Below are 18708 nucleotides of genomic sequence, written 5' to 3'. Positions count from 1 at the left end.
GGTCCATGGACAATACTCCCAATCTCTGCTGTGGAGGTTTGCAGCTCCTTCAGGTTATTTTGGTCTCTTGTTGCCTTCTGATTAATGCCTCCTTGCCTGGTCTGTGAATTTATTGGGCAGCACCTCTTGGCAGGTTTGTTGTGGTGCCATATTCTTCCATTTTATTATAATGATTTATTGCTCTGTGGATGTTCAAAGTTTCAGATATTTTTTAGAACCAACCCTGATCTCGACGTCTCCACAACTTTGTCCCTGACTTTGAGAAGCTCCTTGGTCTTCATGGTCGCTTACTTGTGGTGCCCCTTGCTTATGTGTTTCAGAACAGTGTATATATACGAGATCATGTGAGATCATGTGATACTTAGATTGCACACAGGACTTTATTTAACTAATTATGTGACTTCTGATGGTAATGTTGCACCAATCTTATTTAGGGGCTCTCATAGCAAAGGGGGTGAATACATATTGACGCACCACTTTCTTTTTTTTTTTTGTTACAAGTAATTTTTAATTTCACTTCACCAATTTAGACTATTTTGTGTATGTCCATTTACATGAAATCCAAATAAAAATCCATTTAAATTACAGTTATAATGCAACAAAATAGGAAAATGCCAGGGGATGAAACTTTTGCAAGGCACTGTACATACAGCCTACAGTGTTTTATAGGCTTTTGCATTATTATAATCATCCACTCCTCAAATGCATTTTGAAGAAAGCACTGGCAATAACAGTTTTTCCTCAACAGATACAGGGGGCTCAAACCCACAATTCGAGTCAACCGCTTTAGCAGTTGTGCACCAAGATGTGATGGTGATAATCTTAGCCTACATGAATGCAATTTGGAAACCATAAGCTCTTACTGTTGTAAGATCTAATAGATATCCCATGAAAAGCACATGGATGTGTGTGAAGCAGATAAACAAAATTGTCCAGGACATAACTGCACCTGTTGAGGTTAGCACAACCAACCTTGTCTCCCATTAATTATGTAATACGCAGTCATTCTGGGTTGTTTTGAGCCCCACCTGTTTAGCTAAAAAACTATAGAGTCCGGCCGGCTGCGACAGAGCCTGGGCCGAACCAGAGTCTCGTGGCGCGCTTGCGCTGCGATGCAGTGCCTAGACACTGCGCCACATTGTATATTTTAAGTAATTAATTTGCATTTTATTGCATGACATAAGTATTTGATCAACCTACCAACCAGTAAAAATTCCGGCTCGCACAGACCTGTAGTTTTTCTTTAAGAAGCCCTCCTTTCTCCACTCATTACCTTTATAACTGCACCTGTTTAACTCGTTACCTGTATAAAGACACCTGTCCACACACTCAATCAAACAGACTCCAACTCTCCACAATGGCCAAGACCAGAGAGCTGTTGTAAGACATCAGGATAAAATTGTAGACCTGCACAAGCCGGGATGGCTACAGGACAATAGGCAAGCAGCTTGGTGAGAAGGCAACAACTGTTGGCGCAATTATTAGAAAATGGAAGAAGTTCAAGATGACGGTCAATCACCCTCGGTCTGGGGCTCCATGCAAGATCTCACCTCGTGGGGCATCAATGATCATGAGGAAGGTGAGGGATCAGCCAGAACTACACGGCAGGACCTGGTCAATGACCTGAAAGAGCTGGGACCACAGTCTCAAAGAAAACCATTAGTAACACACTACCGCCTCATGATAAAATCCTGCAGCGCACGCAAGTCCCCCTGCTCAAGCCAGCGCATGTCCAGGCCTGTCTGAAGTTTGCAATGACCATCTGGATGATCCAGAGGAGGAATGGGAGAAGGTCATGTGTCTGATGAGACAAATATAGAGCTTTTTGGTCTAAACTCCACTCGCCGTGTTTGGAGGAAGAAGAAGGATGAGTACAAACCCAAGAACACCATCCCAACCGGAAGCATGGAGGTGGAACATCATTCTTTGGGATGCTTTTCTGCAAAGGGGACAGGACGACTGCACCATATTGAGGGAGGATGGATGGGCATGTATCGCGGAGATCTTGGCAACAACCTCCTTCCCTCAGTAAGAGCATTGAAGATGGGTCGTGGCTGGGTCTTCCAGCATGACAACGACCCGAAACACACAGCCAGGGCAACTAAGGAGTGGCTCCGTAAGAAGCATTTCAAGTCCTGGAGTGGCCTACCATCTCCCAGACCTGAACCAATAGAAAATCTTTGGAGGGAGCTGAAAGTCCGTATTGCCCAGCGACACCCGAAACCTGAAAGATCTGGAGAAGGTCTGTATGGAGAGTGGCCAAAATCCCTGCTGCAGTGGTGCAAACCTGTGTCCAAGATCTACAGAAACATATGATCTCTGTAATTGCAAACAAAGGTTTCTGTACCAAATATTAAGTTCCTTTTTCTGATGTATCAATACTTATGTCATGCAATAAAATGCAAATTAATTACTTAAAAATCATACAATGTGATTTTCTTTTTTTGTTTTATATTCCATCTCTCACAGTTGAATGTACCTATGATAAAAATGACAGACCTCTACATGCTTTGTAAGTAGAAAACCTGCAAAATCGGCAGTGTATCAAATACTTGTTCTCCCCACTGTATGTGCCTGTTTTGCATTTATTTTGCATTTCAACATGTCACATATCAATTTGCAAACAATATATAAAATAATTTGTTAATAAAGCTGCATACAAATATGTTCTCTTTTTGCTTTTTGAGTAAGGCAGCTACAAAATGCAGGTTTTTCAGCCTAGCTCCATGCTTCTGTTTTGGTGTTGGCATCCAGCCGAAAATACGGAGCTAGGGTTGGTAATGTTGTCTAGTTGCACTGTTATTGCTCACATGTTCTGTCACTCATGGCACATTATTCACCACAAAATCTACAGGGAGAGCTAAAAAGATTTCTAGCTCCTTGGTGCTGCCATAGAGAAGTGCCCATCAAGAAGCCACAGATAAAATGACGTCAAATCACGTTATATCTACCGTAGCTTTGATTGGACTGGTCATGTCATGTTAACCATAGAAAGAAGTCTGGTGACTATTTCTAGTGTCAATTTTAGATCAATGCTATGCATTTTCAGCCATTCCTGAACCTGAGACCAGACACAGGCTGACCTGAGGGCAATACCAAAAAAATGGTCTATTGATTCTGTATCCTCACACAGAAATCTGCAGAGCTTCGATGATTTTATGCCCCAAATATTCAACATTTTGTTGGTGGCAAGAATTCTATATAATAATTTTAGCTAAAAGCACAAAGTCTTGAATCTTGCATTGTTTTATATATCAACTCATACACCCTGTACCATGGAATCGGTACATCAAAAAATCTCTTCCAACTATTTTGCAATCTGTATGGCACAGTTGTCAACATCCTGTCCTCAAATGAAACTGGTATACTTTCCTATTTTTTCTATTTTTATTCCTCCACCAGTTTTGATCCTTTATATTGGCAGACAGACCAGTTCCCTACCTCCTCCGCTGCCACCTGCCTCCTCCATTTTTGGGTAACTGTAATCAATTGGTTGTACCTTGATTGAGCAGACCTTCTCGTACAATTCTGATAACTCCATGAATGACATAACTCTCCCATTCCAATTTACAATATAATTAAAACAAAATACTATTTTCAAACATCTTCCCATAAATACAGGTATTTTATCAACAAGCACATTTGAGTTCAGCAATAATATTTGTTTGTAATATATGTTCTATCTTTTCAAGGCATGAAATTTAAATTGTAGCCACTCTGCAATGCTTGTTTGGAAAAGAGAGATACTTTGACAAAAGTATAATTTTCAATTAATCGAAAATGAGAAATGGCAATCTGCACTAAGCAACAAGGCAAATTTTTAAACAATCTCGAGCACCGAGCCAGCCCCACGCACCAGCCCTCCGGTGCCGGCACAACGTACCAGGCCTCCAGTTCCTGTTCCACGCACTCGCCTAGAGGTGCGTGTTCCCAGCCGGTACCACCAGTTCCGGCACCACGCACCAGGCCTACTGTGCGCCTCCAGAGTCCAGTATGCCCTGTTCCTGCTCCCCGCACTCGCCTGAGGTGCGTGTTCCCAGCCGGTACCACCAGTTCCGGCACCACGCACCAGCCTACTGTGCGCCTCGGCAGGCCTGAGTCTCCCCCTGTCCACCCGCCTGAGCCGTCCGTCTGTCCAGCGCCGCCTGAGCCGTCCGTCTGTCCAGCGCCGCCTGACCGTCCGTCTGTCCAGCGCCGCCTGACCGCCCGTCTGTCCAGCGCCGTCGACCGCCCGCTTGTCCAGCGCCGTCTGAGCGCCCGTCTGTCCAGGTCGTCTGAGCCGCCCGTCTGTCACGCCGTCTGTGCCGCCCATCTGTCCAGCGCCTCTGAGCCACCCGTCTGTCCAGAGCCGTCAGAGCCGCCCGTCTGTCTGAGCCGCTAGAGCCGCCGTCAGTCAGGAGCCGCCAGAGCCGCTCGTCAGTCAGGAGCGCCAGAGCCGCCCGCCAGTCAGAGCCGCCCGCCAGTCAGAGCCGCCAGAGCCGCCCGTCAATCAGGAGCCGCCAGAGCCGCCCGCCCGTCAGAGCCGCCCGCCAGTCAGGAGCCGCCCGTCAGTCAGGAGCCGCCAGAGCCGCCCGTCAGTCAGGAGCCGCCAGAGCCGCCCGCCAGTCAGAGCCGCCCGCCAGTCAGGAGCCGCCAGAAGCGCCCGCCAGTCAGAGCTGCCAGAGCCGCCGCCAGACAGGAGCTCCAGAGCCGCCCGCCAGTCAGGAGCTGCCAGAGCTGCCCCTCAGTCCGGAGCTGCCCTCAGTCCGGAACTGCCCTCAGTCGAAGCTCCCCTCAGTCCGGAGCTGCCCCTCAGTCCGGAGCTGCCCTCCGTCCGGAGCTGCCCTCAGTCCAGTGGGCCCTTTAGTAGGGTTCCAGTCCTAGGTCGGCGGGAGGGTCGCCGCTCTAAAGACGCTACTGAAGCGGACTAAGACTATGTGATGGGTCCACGTCCAGCGCCAGAGCCGCCACGCGGACAGATGCCCACCCAGACCCTTCCCTATAGGTTGAGGTTTTCGCCGGAGTCCGCACTTGGGGAGTACTGTCACGTTCTGACCTTAGTTCTTTTGTATTTTCTTTGTTTTAGTATGGTCCAGAGTTGGGTGGGTTATCTATGTTTGTGTTTCTATGTTGGGTTTTTTGTTTGGCCTGATATGGTTCTCAATCAGAGGCAGGTGTTTGTCATTGTCTCTGATTGGGAACCATATTTAGGTAGCCTGTTTTCTGTTGTGTTTTGTGGGTGGTTGTCTTCCGTGTCTGTGTGTTCCACACGGAACTGTTTCGTTTTTTTCGTTCGTTCACTTTATTGTTTTGTTTTTCAGTGTTCAGTTTGTTCCATTAAAGATTCATCATGAACACTTACCACGCTGCGCATTGGTCCGACAATTCTTACTCCTCGTTAGATGAGGAGGACGAATTCTGTTACAATATGATACTGGAAAAATTCTGTTATATATTATTTTGTCTTAGTTAAAAATAAGTTGTCCTCCAGTAAACTTTGACTAAATTTCCAATATCCCCGTCCACGTGGAAAATCTATAAGAGTTATGTGAATGCCAATTAGATGATGATCTGATATATCTCACTAGGTCGGGATTTTTTAGTCTCCAAATATCCACTATTTCTAATGTGTCCATAATATTTGTGATTTCCTTAAGGTCACGGTGATGATAGTTTGTAGAGTGATTACCTTTACGGTCCATTGAGGTACTCAACACTGTGTTAAGGTTTCCTACCATAATGATTTGATCATTTGTTGCCTGTAAGTTTAATAAATTGGTATAAATGTTTTCAAAGAAGTATGGATCATCCTGATTTGGACCATATAGATTAATGAGCCAAATCTCTTTTTCGTCCACTTTCATATTCAAAAAGATCCACCTTCCACGCGATTCATTCCTGACTATTTGCACATTCAGATCGAAATTTTTGTTAATTAATATCATCACACCTTTTGAGTTCCTTTGTCCATGACAGAAAATTATTTCACCACCCCATTCCTTTTTCCACACAACTTCATCTAAGGATGTAGAGTGAGTTTCCTGTGAACAGTATATGTTATATTCCTTTTCTTTTAGCCACGTAAAGACTGATCTTCTTTTTTTATAATCTGCTAAACCGTTAAAATTATAACTGGCTATACTTATTTCACCCCTTACCATAACTAGATACTATTCTCAGTCTAAATTGACCATAATTAGTGCTTGTAAAGTTACTGCCATCAGAGGTATTATGACAGTCAAAATTGGAGCTTTCAAATGTCTGATATTTAGAATTCAAGAAATAGGTTCTAGCAATATTTGTTTTATTATCTTGCCTGTTTGCCTGTGAGCCAATGCCACAGATGTTAGAAAATTGAGACAAGGTATTTTGTGTGTAGTAAATCTGAGTAGGTTGATGTGTATGATATTGGATGTGATTTAGTGAGTGTGTACGATGTCTGTATAAGAGTAAGACTATAATGTGTGCTGTCCAAATAAATAATAACTCTGCCAATTTGCATGGTTGAATGTCTATGTGTGTAACATGTAGTGCGTATAGCCTTAATATTTATGATGATAATTGTAATCCATATCGTATCGCCGTCATAGTTGCATCGTAATTACCTTTAACATCAATGAAAAACACATCCCAGCATTTCCATAGCAATTGACGTTTCACATGATCATGAAAGAGACCTTGCATTACTCTAGAGACGGCTTCACTACAGTACAAATGTATTCCGTACAAAATATGTTATTATTCCCCAATGCCCATATTCTGATATCTTCCCCTTGCTTGTTGTAAACATATATAAACGTGTAGACAAATACATAAAAAAGATAGACAAACAAGAAACATATTAAATTATAAAACAGTTCTCGACAATAAAAGAAGAGAAAAGAGAAAGTGAGAGAAGAGAAAGTGAGAGAAGAGAGCGAGATCAAGTGTGTATGTGTATGTATAAGTCCGTATGTGTAAGCGAGCATGTAACTGAGTACGTGTGTGTTCATATCCACTTCATAATGTTCATATATTTTTACAGTTCCCATACTTAATTTTTTTCGTAACCTGAAGTCCCTGTAGAAATTAGTACAGCAATGGCGTTATGAAGCTGTCTCGGGAATAGCTGTCCATCTATAAAGAGTTTGTCCACAATGAGAAAGGCACGCTTACCCTTCTCCCTCTGTTMCCTCTGTACCGGATACAGTCTCTTATGACGTTCGTTTATCTCCATTGGAAATTGGTCATTGAGACCGAATTTGGTCCCTTTAAGCTCCCTTCCCCTGCTTTTGATCAGTTCCTTTTGTTGGTAGTATTCAAATTTTGCGATGATCGGCCAGGGACCTTTGGTCTTGTCGCTCCAAGTGTGTGTACACGGTGGAAAGGCACATTGTTTACAGTCTCTAAAGGAAGTTTCAAAGCGGATTGCAGGAATTCTCTGATCGCGCCCTCTGGATTATTGGATGCATCCTCAGGAATCCCAGAAAATGTTTTATTTTCATGCATGCTACGACTTGGTATGTCTAGTAGCGACTCCTTCATCACCCTGTTTTCCCTGAGTAGACAATCCATGTTGGAATCGTGGATTTTTACCTTGGCTGTGAGTGCCTTGTTCTCTCCTTGGAGCGTGAGAATTTCACTCTGGCTAAACTACAAACTCCCCCTCAGCCCTGCTACCTCACACAACTTTTCCAGTGTTGCATGGATTCCAGCCAGAGCACTAGCCTCTACTTCAATGGTAAGTAAATTGTCTGTGTCTGTAGATTAATCTGTTGTTGTAACGGTATTCGTCGTCTGAAGAAGAGGAATCATCGGACCAAAGCGCAGCGTGGTAAGTGTTCATGCTTGTTTTATTAAAACTGAACACTATAACAAAAATAAACAAGAGAATAACCGAAACAGTCCTGTAAGGTGAAAACACTAAACAGAAATTAACTACCCACAAAAACCATGTGGGAAAAAGCTACCTAAGTATGGTTCCCAATCAGAGACAACGATAGACAGCTGTCCCTGATTGAGAACCATACCCGGCCAAAACAAAGAAATACAAAACATAGAAAAAAGAACATAGAATGCCCACCCAAATCACACCCTGACCAAACCAAAATAGAGACATAAAAAGCTCTCTACGGTCAGGGTGTGACAGTTGTTCTTTTTTGTTGTTGGGTTAATTAAAGTTATTTTGTGAGGTAGTTGGATCTTTCCATTTCACAAACAACTTCATATGACTCTCTATACGGGAATACGCAAATAAAGTCCCATAAGGGATGGATGAAGATGAACACAAATATGCTTTACTTAATTTATAACCAATGATGTTACACTAGCCGAATAAGCAGCGGATGAGTGAAGTCTTTTTATGAAAAAAAGCATGAAAAAAACAACAAATGTTTTTGTGTTAAACCAATATACAACGAAGTCCAAAAAATGAAAGGTGGTTTGCACACAAAAATATATACAACTTTCAAACTTCCTCTTTTGTTTTTTTGCTTTTCAGCAGGCAGGGGTGGAAAACTAACACAAACGTTTCGGTGTCCACCTTCATCGGTGTATGTCTGTTTCTCTGGTTTCAGGCATCAGTTATGTAGAGTGAGACACAGGCGTGAATGATAGTAATCAACCGGACCAAGTTTTTCTAAACTTTTCTAATCAGATTTCGGCAATCAGATTGGATTAAATGTTAGAATTGGGTATTTCTGGAGGCAGAAAAAATGCACACCTGTTTAGGCGAGGTGCTGGCTAGCGGAGTGGAACACTTGAAAAATAATTGGGTATTTCAGAACTGAAAATTTGTTTCTGTTTCTGGTTTGAATGATAGGAAGCAAACGTTGATTAACAGTTGATTGGCATTCTCACGTTTTTGGAGTGCATCATGCACTCAACTGTAACAAAGACACTTAAAATATATAAAATCTATAGTGAGAAAATATTGACTGAAGTTGTAGTTTTTAGTGTGAACCACCCTTAAATGTGTTCAATTGCCATTCAAATGAATGAACAGTTGATTCTCAAATGATGTCTTTGTTTCAATACCTTAAGCACCAGACGAGTGCTAGAATCTCCATCTACAATTCCGTGAAATTCTTACTTACAAGCCCTTAACCAACAATGCAGTTATGGACCTGTGTTTGACATTTTAGGCTTTTTATTTTTCCCATAATCCCTGTGGCATCACTAGTAATTCTAATTCCTATGATTTATGTAGATTGTCTATGATTTAGGCATATAGCCAGTCACATTTGCAACCACATTATTTTACTGAAACTGGTCATACACAGACTTTTGTGGTCATATGTGGTTATTGAAAATGAGTAGCCTAACAAGTCTCAACATGTACTCAGTCTCAGTCACATTTGCAACCAAATGATTTGAACCATTGCAAATACTGTTGTAATTTGTAATTTAGTATTTTTTTGTAAATGAATTATGCCACAAAAGTGTATTACTTAATAGTATGCATGGTTTTCAGTTTTGGCTTGTAGGCCAACCAACCAGGTGAACGTGGATACCGTGGAGGAGGCAGTTGAGGGGCCGTGGTGATGGAGGGAACTGACTATATTAATTTGGGGACAGGTTGAAACACATGAAACATTCATGGACATTTAGCTAGATTACTGTTGCTTGCTAATTTGTCCTGGGATATAAACATTAGGTTGTTTTTTTTTACCTGAAATGCACAAGGTCCTTTTTTCTGGTTCTTTGTAGAATTTGGACCAATTTTGACTCATAAAAAATTGTATGTTCTCTACTTCGACAATTAATCCACAGATAAAATGGGAAACCTAGTTAATTTCTAGTAATCTCTCCTCCTTCAGGCTTCTTCTTCTTCTTCTTCTGTGGACTTTATATGGCGGTTGGCAACCAACTTTAAGGTGCATTACCACCACCAACTGGACTGGAGTGTGGATCAATCACCCATGTATGCTCCTAAAAACCAAGGAGGAGATGGGAGAGGGGGGACTTGCAGCATGTGAAGCAGTCAAAAATAGAACCAAGTTCTATTTTAGCTCATGGCTATGAGCTCGTTGACACTCGTTGATGCGCACAAGCAGTTTGGATGAAATGATTGAATAACATGTATGTGTACATTTATTTTACAACGCTTGCGCACGCAACGCAGGCGGTGTGGTCAGTATGTAAGCCAGAAATCTGAATCTTAAAGAAGAAATAACAAGGTGTACTCCATCATTGTCAGGAAAAGCCATTATAAAGAGTTGCCTCATTCCTCACATTTTCCAGACATAGCCCAGGCTACATGTCGATGATCTAAATAAACAGGAGTAGCTGGTGCATTTTTCCCCCAAATAGGTAGCCTATTTTTCAGATAAACCATAGCCTACATCTTAAAATATATATTTTTAACCACACAACTTAACTTAGGGAAACTTAGGGAAGCCTAGGGAAAATCATAACAATTCCTTGAATTCCTTTTCTACAAACAACCCACTCAATATCTAAACCATATTTTATTCATTTGAACCACTTTGTTTGAACTCTACAAACAAATCGGCTGTAAGCAACAACAGTGATAAGGTCAAGAAAATGACATTGACAATGTGATATATAATTCTGAAACACAATCCAGTTTATAAATGTAAAATAACGTTGCATTCATACATTGCTACATTGTTTTTCATAAACGCTATTTTATACATATTATTGGCCTGCAGTTAAACTTATTTATAGTAATAGACGCTAACTGAACTTCACAAGCATGTTGACATTTATTGTCACCGGTCTTGTCCTGGAGGCAGAACTGGGCGATTTCCCCTTAAATAGGCCAGGTGGCTATATTGTACAAATTATTTGGCCTTCATTTAAGGTTAGGTTTAAAATCAGATGGTATGGCTTTGTGGCTTTGCCAGCTAGTGACCACTCTACAGAGCCACCTCCAGAACAAGATGCATGACGAAAAACGCTAACCTGCGTTTCACAATTCTTGACTCGGTAACAATGCACAAACAGTCGTAAATTCACTCCGGAGCGCAAGAGGGTACTCAGAGTGCGCTAATTCAGTGCGTTTCGCCCTCGGAGCATTCCGAGCGCACACTGTACGCTCTGGCCGAGGAGTAGGGTTGATCCGAGAGTTCTGACCTCACAACGGCAGTCAAGCACCCAAGCTAACAGGATAAGCACCCAAGCTAACAGTCTAAGGTTGGCTAGCTTGCTAGCTACTTCCAGACAAAAATGAGAGAACACCTCACTCTGACCATTTTACTCGCCCTGGTAGAGGTGGTTGGGCTGTTTTTATGTTATCCATAGCATTGGTGACTGTAACTGTGTTGCTATCAACAATTTAATTACGCTTTTTTTGCCGACGTTTACTGGCACCGCCCATCTTCAACTGGTGTTTGGCGTTCGTAAATTCATCAGTTATTCTGCACTCTGGCACACTCAGGCGAGAGTGCATCTGAAATCTGAGTAGATAGCCAGAGTGAATTTAGTAACGTGCCCTTAATCAGTTATTTTGATCAGCATTGCACCGCGAGAAAAATATAATTCTAATTTGGTGTTCTATATAATTGTGATATCGTTGACGCTCAAAGCCTGTATGTTTTCTCTCATTGACTCCCATGCATTCTATGTCCAGCATAAGCATGCTCGTTCACGCATGTAAAAAAAAAAGGCTCCCGTGTGCTTTGGGCTTTACCCCATATTGAATTAGCCAGTCCCAGTTCACTCCCTAACCTTTTCCCTTGGCCCTGACCCTTTCGATATTTGTATATGTGCAAGCAATATGGTGTGAGCTCCACCACTTTCCTGATTATGCCTACCCAGACCCGTCAGAAAAATCGAAGGGTTAGGTCAGGGCCAAGGAGGAGGGGTAGGGAGTGCATTTGGACCAGAAAATGTGTATGTGCCACCTAAGAGTTTCAATACAAATCATGTCTGTGTGTTCATTCAGGTTTAAATTCACAGTGGAAGAGATGCAGGGGTCCTTTGTGACCATGGCCAAGGACACTGGCACTGCAGAGTGCCAGAAAAGACAGAACCGAAGAAGTGCAATGGTACATGAACCTATCTATTTTCTTTGTCTCCACTGTCCACAATGTGAGTGTGGGCTGTCATCTCTATAGTACAGCACATTATCTTAGTTGTTTGTTAGTGTACAGCAATGACAACGACAGTGAAAGTCAGCTAAGTTATCAACATCATGTATTGCTATGTTTGAGGCAATGACTAAAATACATAACCATTCTATCAGGTGTAAGAATAAAAAGAATGATGACTGAAATAAATACAAATACCAAATTAGTCTCTTCCCTCACCCCTCCATTTGTGCATTCACATGCGCCTCTGTCATATCCACAAGTGTCCCAAAACAGAAGTATGTACGTTGTGTTAGGAAAAAATGTAAACATAAAAGTTACTTATTGAATTCGTCCATTTGACCTATCTTAATGTTGTTTGTTCACTTTGTTGTTGGTTTCATTGCAGTGGCAGAAAATGGCGGAGCACCTGGGTCCACCTACCCACCATCACCTAAAACCCACTCCTCTCCCTACACCTGGAAAGAGATTCTCGCTCTCTCACCCACCCCCCCCCCCCCCCCCACCCCCCACTTATTTCTCCATATAATAATCCTCTTTCGTTTTCCAAATGTGTGGTCTTGTGCTTTATGAAGACATTTTTGAAGAATTATTAGGATCTAATATAATCATATTATTTGTTTAATGCATATACATCTACATGCATTTATGACAGTTCTACAAATTGTTACAATGAATCAGGAAAGCAGCAGATACGCCAGTCATCAGAACCAGGAGGACACATGCGTTCATATTTCTGTTCAGCGTAGTAATTTTACCTTACGTTGTGTCTCAGAAAAGGGGAGGGAATCTCAAAAAGAAAATGATCTGCCCTTTCCAAGCTTCTTTCCAGAAGAAAAGTCGCATTCAAGGGGTACCCACAAGCCAAATATCATTCATAATATACAGAGAAAAGAGTCGGCCGTAGAATTGAAACCGTGTGGCCAACCCTCATAGAGAGTGCCAGAGGTCCGGAACACAGGCCCTCCGATTTGACACACTGAACTCTATCTGAGAAGTAGTTGGGGAACCCAAGTGAGGCAGCCATTTTGAGAAGCCAAGGCTATAGAGTCCACCGATAAGAATTCGATGATTGACAGAGTCGAAAGCCTTGGCCAGGTCAAGGAAGACGGCTGCACAGTTTACTGCTTTTATCGATGGCGGTTATGATACCAGGCTTGTATCACCGCCTGGTACGGCAACTGCTACGCCCACAACCGTAAGGGTCTCCAGAGGGTAGTGAGGTCTGCACAACGCATCACCGGGGGCAAACTACCTGCCCTCCAGGACACCTACACCACCCGATGTCACAGGAAGGCCATAAAGATCATCAAGGACAACAACCACCCGAGCCACTGCCTGTTCACCCTGCTATCATCCAGAAAGGCGAGGTCAGTACAGGTGGCATCAAAGCAGGTACCGCAGAGACTGAAAAACAGCTTCTATCTCAAGGCCATCAGGACTGTTAAAACAGCCACCACTAACATTTAGTGGCCGCTGCCAACATACTGACTCAACTCCAGCCACTTTAATAATGGGAATTGATGGAAATTCATGTAAAAATGTATCACTAGCCACTTTAAACAATGCCACTTAATATAGATGTTTACATACCTACTTACTCTCTCATAGTTATATGTCTATACTTGTAGCTGTATCTCATCTACTGCATCTTGCCATCTTTATGTAATACATGTTCACTAGCCACTTTAAAGTATGCCACTTTATGTTTACATACCCCTACATTACTCATCTCATATGTATAGACTGTACACTATACCATCTACTGCATCTTGCCTATGCCGTTGCTGTACCATCACTCATTCATATATCTTATGTACATATTCTTTATCCCTTACACTTGTGTGTATAAGGTAGTAGTTGTGGAATATGTTAGTTAGGATTACTTGTTGGTTATTACTGCATTGTCGGAACTAGAAGCACAAGCATTTCGCTACACTCGCATTAACATCTGCTAACCATATGTATGTGACATATAAAATTTGATTTGATTTGATTTGATATCGTTTAGGACCTTGAGTGTGGCTGAGGTGAACCCATGACCAGCTCGGAAACCAGATTGCATAGTGGAGAAGGTACGTGGGATTCGAAATGGTCGGTGATCTGTTTGTTAACTTGGCTTTCTAATATTTTAGAAAGGCAGGGCAGGATGAATATAGGTCTATAACAGTTTGGGTCTAGAGTGTCTGGGTCTAGAGTGTCTTGCGCAAGTGGGCTTGCGCAAGTTTCTGCAGGGGGTGTTGAGATGTTGGCCAAGGTAGGGGTAGCCATGGCCAGCCGTAGAAAAATGCTTATTGAAATGATCAATTATCGTAGATTTATCGGTGGTGATAGTGTTTCCTATCCTCAGTGCAGTGGGCAGCTGGGAGGAGGTGCTCTTATTCTCCATAGACTTTACAGTGTCCCAAAACGTTTTGGAATTAGTGCTGCAAATTTCTGTTTGAAAAAGCTAGCCTTAGCTTTCCTAACTGACTGAGTATATTGGTTCCTGACTTCCCTGAAAAGTTGCATATCGCGGGGGATATTTGATGCTAATGCAGAACGCCACAGGATGTTTTTGTGCCTGGTCAAGGGCAGTCAAGTCTGGGGTGAACCAAGGGCTATATCTGTTCTTAGTTCTACATTTTTGAATGGGGCATGCTTATTTAAGATGGTGAGGAAATCACTTTTAAAGCGCAACCAGGCATCCTCTACTTACGGGATGAGGTCAATATCCTTCCAGGATACCCGGGTCAGGTCGATTAGAAAGGCCTGCTCGCTGAAGTGTTTTAGGGAGCGTTTGACAGTGATGAGGGGTGGTCATTTGACCGTGGACCCATTACGCACGCAGGTAATGAGGCAGTGATCGCTGAGATCCTGGTTGAAGACAGCAGAGGTGTATTTGGAGGGCAAGTTGGTCAGGATGATATCTGTGAGGGTGCCCATGGTTACGGATTTAGGGTTGTACCTGGTAGGTTCCTTGATAAATTATTTGAGATTGAGGGTGTCTAGCTTAGATTGTAGGACGGCCAGGGTGTTAAGCATGTCCCAGTTTAGGTCACCAAACAGTATGAGCTCTGACGATAGATGGGGGCGATCAATTCACATATGGTGTCCAGGGCACAGCTGGGGGCTGAAGGGGGTCTATAACAAGTGGCAATGGTGAGAGACGTGTTTCTGGAAAGGTGGATTTTTAAAAGTAGAAGCTCTAATTGCTTGGGCACAGACCTGGATAGTATGAAAGAACTTTGCAGGCTATCTCTGCAGTGGATTGCAACTCTGCCCCCTTTGGCAGTTCTATCTTGTCGGAAAATGTTATAGGTTGGGGATGGAAATTTCTGGATATTTGGTGGCCTTCCTGAGCCAGGATTCAGACACGGCTAGGATATCTGGGTTGGCGGAGTGTGCTAAAGCAGTGAATAAAACAAACTCAGGGAGGAGGCTTATAATGTTAACATGCATGAAACCAAGGCCTTTACGGTTACAGAAGTCAACAAATGAGAGCGTCTGAGGAATGGGAGTGATGCTGGGGGCTGCAGGGCCTGGGTTAACCTCTACATCACCAGAGGAACAGAGGAGGAGTAGGATAAGAGCATGGCAAAAAGCTATAAGAACTGGTCATCTAGTGCGTTGGGAACAGAGAGTTAAAACTTCTTGTCAATAGGGGGGCGCTGTTTTCACTTTGGAAAAAATCGTGCCCAAATTAAATGGCCTCGTACTCTGTTCTAGATCATACAATATGCATATTATTATTACTATTGGATAGAAAACACTCTGAAGTTTCTAAAACTGTTTGAATTATATCTGTGAGTAAAACAGAACTCATTTGGCAGCAAACTTCCATACAGGAAGTGAAAAATCTGAAAACGAGGTTCTGTGTCAGTGCCTGCCTATTCAACTGGCTTTTATTTATCGATCTGTATGCACTTCATACGCCTTCCACTAGATGTCAACAGGCAGTGGAAGGTTGAATGGGGTGTCTAGCTTGATCTGAGGCCGAATAAGAGCTTTTGGAATGACACGTCAGCTCTTTTGGCAGTTATCGACGGCGCGCAGGGGAYCCTCACATTCTCTTCTGAAAAGCGTTCGTTATACACGGCGAATTGCTCCGGCTCTGATTTTATTTGATACATATGAGAAAAACATCATAAAGTAGGATTTTTCAACCGAGTTTGATCAGTTTATTCAACGTTTATTGGGAATTTTGGAATTTTTCGTTCCATGCGCTAAGAGAAGATGGGCATGTTTGCGCCACATGGCTAGCCAAAGTTGCTAATTCGACACAAGAAATGGAAATTCTAAAATCAAACAACGATTTATTCTGGAAATAGGACTCCTTGCACAACATTCTGATGGAAGCTCAAGAAAGGTAAGAGAATATTTATGATGTTATTTCGTATTTTTGTGGTAAATGTTGACTCCAACAAGGCGGAGAATATGTGAGCGCTGTCTCACAATACTGCATGCTGTATGTTCTACTAAAGTTATTTTTAAAAATCTAACACAGCGGTTGCATTAAGAACCAGTGTATCTTTCATTTGCTGTACAACATGTATTTTTTAGTAAAGTTTATGATGAGTTCTTTGATTAGATTAGGTGACTGTCCAAAATATCTCTGGAGATTTTGATGAATTGTTGCTACGTATTCACAATGTATAACCACGATTTGCAGCTCTAAATATGCACATTTTCGAACAAAACATAAATGTATTGTATAACATGATGTTATAAGACTGTCATCTGATGAAGTTGTTCCAGGTCACAATTGTAAATGAGAACGTGTTCTCAATTTGCCTACCTGGTTAAATAAAGGTTAAATAAATAAATAAATAAAAAATGGTTAGTGATTAATTTTATCTCTATTTTGTCGGTTTGCGTTGTGTGTTTGGCTACTGTAGTGAGCTAATAGAAATATATATTGTGTTTTCGCTGTAAAACACTTAAAAAATTGAAAATATTGGCTGGATTCACAAGATGTTTATCTTTCATTTGCTGTACACCATGTATTTTTCATAAATGTTTTATGATGAGTATTTATGTATTTCACGTTGCTCTCTGTAATTATTCTGGCTGCTTTGGTGCTATTTGTGATGGTGGCTGCAATGTAAAACTATGATTTATACCTCAAATATGCACATTTTCGAACAAAACATAAATGTATTGTATAACATGTTATAAGACTGTCATCTGATGAAGTTGTTCAAGGTTAGTGATTAATTATATCTTTATTTTGTCGGTTTTGTGAAAGCTACCTATGCGGTGGAAACATGGTGAAAACCTGCCGTTGTGTGTTTGGCTATTGTGGTTAGCTAATAGAAATACATATTGTGTTTTTGCTGTAAAACATTTTAAAAATCGGAAATGATGGCTGGATTCACAAGATGTTTATCTTTCATTTGCTGTATTGGACTTGTGATTTCATGAAATTATATTATATGATATCCCTGTCCCGTTAGGCTAGGCTATGCTAGTCAGCTTTTTTGATGAGGATGCTCCCGGATCCGGGATGGGTATTAAGTAAAGGTTAAAGGAGCAGATTTCTGGGTGCGGAAGAATAGATTCAAGGCATAATGTACAGACAAGGGTATGGTAGGATGTGAGTACAGTGGAGGTAAACCTAGGCATTGAGTGATGATGAGAGAGGTTTTGTCTCTAGAGCCACCATTTAAGCCAGGTGAGGTCACCGCATGTGTGGGGGGTGGAAAAAAAGGGCTAGCTAAGGAATATTGAACAGGGCTGGAGGCTCTACAGTGAAATCAGACAAAAATCACTAACCGAAACAGCAATAGACAAGGCATATTGACATTAGGGAGAGGCATTTGTAGCAGAGTGATCATTGGGTCCAGTGAGTAGCTAAGCGAGCTGGAGACACGGCAATTCAGACAGCTATCAGGCCGGGATAGCAGGCTAGCAGATGGGCCTCAGGGGGATGTCGCAACGGAAGAGCCTGTTGAAACCTCCTTGGACGGATTACGTCGACAGACCAGTCGTGATGGATCTGCGGGGCTCTGTGTTGGCAGCTAAGGGTCCAGGCCAATTGGCAAAAGAGGTATTGAAACCCAGGAATTGTCTGAGGGGTCTCTTCAGCTAGCCGGGAGATGGGTCTAGCTCGAGGCTAGCTCCAGCTAACTGGTGCTTGCTTCAGGACAGAGATGTTAGCCAAGAGTAGCCACTCGGATAGCAGCAAGCTAGCTGCGATGATCTGGAGTAAAGGTTCAAAGCTTGCAGTAGTAATCCGGAGATGTGGTGGAGAAAAAGGAGTCCGATATACTCTGGGTTGATTTCGCGTTGTGRAGACTAGCAGGAATTGACCGGGCTGATCCTGGCTGATGTCCGCGTTAACAGTAATGACCGCTAGCAGTGGCTAACTGACTACTAGCTAGTAGCTAGTTAGCTGGCTAGCTTCTGATGGGGGTTCCGGTTCTAAAGTATAAAAAAAATAGCAGATCCATACCACATTCGGTGAGGAGGGTTGCAGGAGAGTATGTTCAGTCCGTTGATGGAAATTGAGATTAAAAAAAATATATATATGTATAAAATATATACAAAGAAAACGATATATACACGGGATGGGACAAGACAAATAAAACAGACGCCCAACTGCTACGCCATCTTGGAAATACCTATAAATAATGAAAAGTAATAACATTGGCCAGTGTTGTCTAATATCATTTTTCGGGCTTACCCAGAATTGCCAATGAGTATTATTTTCAAATGA

General features: G+C 42.3%; 1 long non-coding RNA gene across 1 annotated transcript; it reads left to right on the top strand.

The window, feature by feature from the left end:
* The first annotated feature begins 10706 nt into the window (after window positions 1-10706).
* On the top strand, window positions 10707-12502 carry LOC111972011 (uncharacterized). The gene is made up of 3 exons (XR_002878360.2): window positions 10707-11115; window positions 11867-11969; window positions 12400-12502. It is a non-coding gene; the product is annotated as an uncharacterized lncRNA (long non-coding RNA).
* The last annotated feature ends 6206 nt before the right edge of the window (window positions 12503-18708 follow it).

This window comes from Salvelinus sp. IW2-2015, linkage group LG1 (genome assembly GCF_002910315.2).
Source record: "Salvelinus sp. IW2-2015 linkage group LG1, ASM291031v2, whole genome shotgun sequence".
Classification (NCBI taxonomy): Eukaryota; Metazoa; Chordata; class Actinopteri; order Salmoniformes; family Salmonidae; genus Salvelinus; species Salvelinus sp. IW2-2015.
The sequence above is the reverse complement of the archived record's forward strand: the minus strand, read 5'-3'. Positions and strand labels throughout refer to the sequence as shown.